Consider the following 6,000-nt stretch of genomic DNA (forward strand, 5'->3'; position numbering starts at 1 on the left):
GCCCTCTTATTTATATATATTTCAACATAAAAATTCACCACTTATCCAAGTTTTTCTCATTTTCAGTATATGGACAGGCCATGCCTCATGTGAAAGCTCTGGGGTCACCTTTAGGTTATGTTTATGAAATGTAAAATTTAAATCTTACATACAGGTGCATTAATTTGATCTGCCTTGCATTAATTTGATGGGTGGGAGATAACAATAATCAGATGGGTTTGAAAAATGTGCCAAGTATCAAAAGTGAATGGACTGAACACAAAGGGCAGAAATCTCTATCAGAGAATATTTGCAACATTTTAATTATCCCTTTAGTATTATAGCAATAACTGAAACATGGTTCAATATTGATAAAGGCATAGACTTTGATCTTGAAGAGTACAAACTTGTGTACAAAAATAAGGAAAATAAAACTGGGGGTGGGGTTGCTCTCTATATTCATAACTCACTCAGATATGTGGAATTAACCAACATGACACTCGCATTTGATGGAATCATGGAATGCTTAACTGTTGAACTGCTAAATGGAAAAAAGAAAAACATTCTGGTGAGCGTTGTTTATCGAGCACCCGGCTCAAATATTGACATTTTTAATGAATGGATAGAGAAACTTTTTTCCACTGCCAATCAAAAAACATTATTCATCTGTGGCGATTACAACATAGACTTATTAAATCCAACCAGACAGAAAAGTATAGAGGACTTCACAAATACTATGTTTTCCATGTCCCTCTACCCAACAATAACTAGACCAAGCAGAATAACTTCGCACAGTGAGTCATTGATAATATCTTTACAAATGTCATGGATAATCAAATAACCAGTGGCATCTTTATCTGTGATATTACTGACCATTTACCTGTTTTTGCTGTTTACGATTATGATATAAAAAAAATAAGACGTGAGAGTAAATTAGTCTGTAAAAGAATTATAACCGAAGAAGCAACAAATGAATTGAATAATAGTTTATTGCTCCAAGATTGGAGCTCAGTCTTCAATGAAACAGATGTTGATAAAGCATATACTATTTTTTTGGATATATTCATGGTTTTGTATAAGAAACATTGTCCTGTTAAGGAATTTAAAACAAAAAGCAAAAACGCAGACAACCCTTGGTTGACAAAAGGAATAATGAATGCTTGTAAAAAGAAAAATAACTTGTATAGGAAATTTGTCAATTCTAAAACAAAAGAAGATGAAGAGAGATATAAGAAATATAAAAACAAATTAACAGACATAATTAGAATGAGTAAGAAGTTATATTATAGAAAACAGTTATATGAAAATAGAAGTAATATGAAAGGAATGTGGAAGACATTGAATAGTCTAATTAAACAAGAAGCTAGAAAGTCTGTATATCCGGATTACTTTAACAATACAAATGGTGAAATTTATAACATGAGTGATGTAACCAATAGCTTTAATCATTTCTTTATTAACGTGGGTTCACAGCTGGCTGCAAAAATTAATGATAATAAAGCTTGCTAGTGTAGGATAAGTATTGATCAAAATCCACATTCTATGTTTTTATCTGCAACAAATGTTCAGGAGGTGACAAGCATTGTTCTCAAGTGTAAAGGTAAGACATCCAGAGATTGTCATGATATTGATATGGCTTTAATAAAAAAGGTAATAGACAACATAGCAAAACCTCTGACGCATATCTGCAACTTATCATTTCAGTCAGGTCAGTTCACCCAAAAAATGAAAACCGCAAAAGTAATTCCAATATTCAAAAGTGACAACAAACACTGCTTTACGAATTACAGACCAATCTCTTTACTACCAGTTTTCAAAAATTCTTGAAAAACTGTTTAATTCACGTCTCGAAACATTTTTAGATAAGCATCAAATTATCAACGAGAGACAATACGGGTTTAGAGCAAAAAGAACAACTTCAATGGCAATCATTGATGCAACAGAGGAAATCACAAATGCATTGGACCTAAAACAATATGCTATTGGTATCTTTATAGACCTGAAAAAAGCTTTCGATACCATCAATCATGACATTTTACTTAAAAAGCTTGAACGATATGGGATCAGAGGACTAGCCGGCAACTGGTTACGAACGTATCTCACAAAGAGAGACCAATTTGTACAAATGGGAGTGCACACTTCTGATATGCTTGGTATTGCTTGTGGAGTTCCCCAGGGCTCCGTTTTGGGGCCAAAACTGTTTAATATATACATAAATGATATCTTCAATGTATCCCCGTCATTAAAACTTATTTTATTTGCGGATGATACTAACATATTTTACAGTAGTCCAAATTACAATGAACTCATTTGTACTGTAAACAAGTAACTTGACAAAATAAAAAAGTGGATGGATTGCAACAAATTATCGCTTAATTTAAAGAAGACAAAAGTTATGCTTTTTGGAAACTCAAAAATTAATACAGAGCTACCAATCCTGATTGATGATGTTCAAATTGAAAGTGTAAATGAGATCAAATTTTTGGGTGTTATAATAGACAATAAATTATCATGGAAAGCCCATATTAGACAAATAAAAAGCAAAATCTCAAAAAGCCTCGCAATAATAAATAAAGCAAAAAACTACCTTGATCAAAATGCCCTACGTACTTTATACTGTTCCTTAGTACTCCCATACCTCACTTATTGTGTTGAAGTGTGGGGGAATACTTACCAATCTACACTTAATCCACTAGTTGTATTACAGAAACGTGCTTTGCGAATCATCCATAAAGTCGGATACTTGGAGCACACACATGCTCTATTCATATATTCAAAGCTCCTAAAAATTCCTGATCTTATAAAATATGTTACATTAACTATATTATTTAAAGCTTCCATAAACGTGTTACCGAGTAAGCTGCAAGTTTTGTTTACAGCCAAAGAGAGAACATACAATCTTAGAGAATATGAGAAATTCAAATTGCCTAAAGTTAGAACTACTCGAAAAAGTTTCTGTGTATCGGTATGTGGTGTTAAACTTTGGAACAGTCTGGATATACACATCAAGCAATGCCATAGTATCAGTACATTCAAGCATCGATATAAAAATATGATCTGGTCACAGTATCTAGAGGAAGAGTCTTAATATAATTTCAGTAATCTTGTAATGCTGGGTTTGTATCTACCATTTCTTTACCATTGTTGGTATTTGTTGTCCATTACCATTGTTGGTATTTGTTGTCCATTACCATTGTTGTATTTTGCTGTCCATTACTATTGTCGTATTTATTGTCCATTACTATTGCTGTATTGCTGTTCATTACCATTGTTGATATTTACTGTCCGTTACCATTGTTGGTATTAATAACTTTCCTTACCATTGTTGGCACCTTATCCAATATGATGTAACACTTAAGTTGCATGAGACTAACTCATAGTCCCCAATGTAATCATGTAATACAATCATGAAAAGGAAGTAAAGTATGCTAAAGTTAAGAAATAATAGCAGAGGGGGTGGGATTAAATATGTTTTCTTCTTCACACTCCTTTTTGGGCAATCGGAGATACTCTTTTTTTTTTGTGTGTTTTGCTGTCTGTTTTTGTTTATTTTTCCTTTATTTTTCCTTGTCTCTTGTATCATGTGTTGATTGACATCGATTGTGGCTGCCTAGGCTGTGCAAGAGAAAAGATGTCCATTTGCCCAAGACAAATAAAAAAAAAAAAAAAAGGGCAGAAATCTCACTTAATAGCCTTGTTTTTAAAAAAAAAAAAAAAGACTGCCCTGCACGATTCTGTTATTTTTAAATTCTTATAGATTATTTTTGACAGTTTTTCATAATATTTCCTTTTTCACAAAAGCCATTTGTCTCACTGTCTGTCCAGCTACTTCATAAGCAGAGGGACCATGTTGTACAAGTTTGACACTGCTGTTTAGCTCAGGGGTGGGCAAAATTTTTGACACACGGGCCACAATGGATTCTAAATTTGACAGAGGGGCCAGGCCAGGATATATATATGTATATATTACATTAGAGATTTGGCCTATAACATGTAGCAAAGCATGAATATGCAAGGCTCATTGTACAAATTGTTTTCCAAATGAATGAATTAATTAAATTAATAATTAACTTATTAAATTTCCGTTAAATAAACACAGCAGAAAAACTTTGAACAAAGTTAACCCTATTTTAATATAATTTGGTCATGTTCGGCAGGCTAGACTAATAAGCCCAAAGGGCCGTGTGTGGCCCCGGGGCCGTAGTTTGCCTATGTCTGGTTTAGCTCTTATACTCTTCCCTTTGTGAATAAATCTGTTAGTGACAAAAGATTTATGTTGACAGTATGAAATAATTTTAACATTTATGTTTCTTGCATCGCTCCTTCAGATCTGATTTAGTTTGTCTCATTTTTGAAAATACCAGATTTCGCATTATTTAATGTGTATACTTTTTACCTTTTACTTTTACGTGAGTAATTTCTTGGACCACTACTTTGTACTTCTTATAACATTACTATTGCATGAATATATTTTTTGGCGACTCTCCACCTCTGTTAGTGTCTGGGACTATCTTTTTTATTTTTATTTTTTTGCACCGCAACAGGAACAACGTGTTTGCAGCGAAATTTTAACTCCTTTAAAATTGCCCTGCCTGTTTTTGTTTTGATCACGTCCTGACCAATCACAGAAGTCCCGGAGTCCTCTGCTCGACGCTCTGCTCGGTGCTCTCCCACGTTCCGCCCCCGGATTCTTTGTGACAGAAACAAGCAACAGAAAGAACCAAAAACGTTTATTTCACCGTGTCCGTTCTCGTGTTAGGGGACGTTACGCACACAGTCGTATCATGCCACGATTTTCATGCGTGTGTACGTTTTTCTGCGCTCTCTCAAGATACACCGTGCTCTACTAGTTCTGCACCACGCCTTTTGCAAAGTCCATCTGACACAAAGAAATGCACGACTTTTAAGAAAATGTAGCATAAACTACTTCATTGATAAGTCACAGACAATTCATAAACAAAACCAAGTTAAAAATGCAAAAAGTGAACTAGATGTAGTTAGGGCAAAGTTACAGTTTCATGACCGAATATTTTGTTTCGCTCTGAATCAGGCCCGGGCCTGTAGGTGTGCACTGCATCTTCATTTCAGGTGCATAAAATAATGACACTTAATGGAAGAATATTGTTGAAACTTTGAAACTTGGTAGCACCTTCAGTCAGTCTGGTCTTGACATAAAAGACAGATATTGTGAAGCCTTGAATGCTCGACAATATGCCTTTTAAATTTATCTCACCATAGAGACAAGCAGATTACAAGTCAGATCTGTGAGTGGTGAGCACGGTCACAAGAATGCATATTTATGAAGGTATTTTTTAACAATAAAACACTAAATGTAAAAGCAAACAGAGTTTAATGTGTAATACTATGTAATCCTGTGTACCTGCTCTCTTCATGTTTGAGCAGGCTTGGGGCTGCACGGGGCGGAGCCAGCTCAGTGTTAGATAGTCTGCAAAAATACATTGAGTAATTTACCAAAGACAAAATGAAAACAGCGCCGCCTAAGGACAGCTGCAGAGAGATGACAGCACAAGGCCCAGCTGTCTATAACCGATTTTTAACTTTTGTCCAACTTCCAAGTTTAACTAAAATATGTGGCGATATCATTATAGTTGTAAAATAATGACAGAATAAATACAAAGACATATTTTATTAATGTATAACATTCAAAATGAAGTGCAGTTTAACTAAAACAAAAAAAGTTTTCTTTGTAGAGTGTACGTGATCACAGCGTAACAACGTACAGCAGTGCGGAGTGTTACAGTCTTGCCTCATTGATCTAAATATGAAATATGAAACATTGATAACATTTATAAAGCCTCTGTTCAAACGAGCACAGCGGATGACGTCACTGTCATAAAATAACATTTTTGTGGCATAATTTAAGTCTCTAAACTGAACCAAAAAACAAGACCTAATAATACTTCATGGTCTAAAAACTCCCCAGCTCGTGCCTGTGGCCACAATATTAGGTACAGATGCTCATTATGACGTCACTATGTGACAACCAAAACACCATTCGTG

This window comes from Periophthalmus magnuspinnatus, chromosome 10 (genome assembly GCF_009829125.3).
Source record: "Periophthalmus magnuspinnatus isolate fPerMag1 chromosome 10, fPerMag1.2.pri, whole genome shotgun sequence".
NCBI lineage: Eukaryota > Metazoa > Chordata > Actinopteri > Gobiiformes > Gobiidae > Periophthalmus > Periophthalmus magnuspinnatus.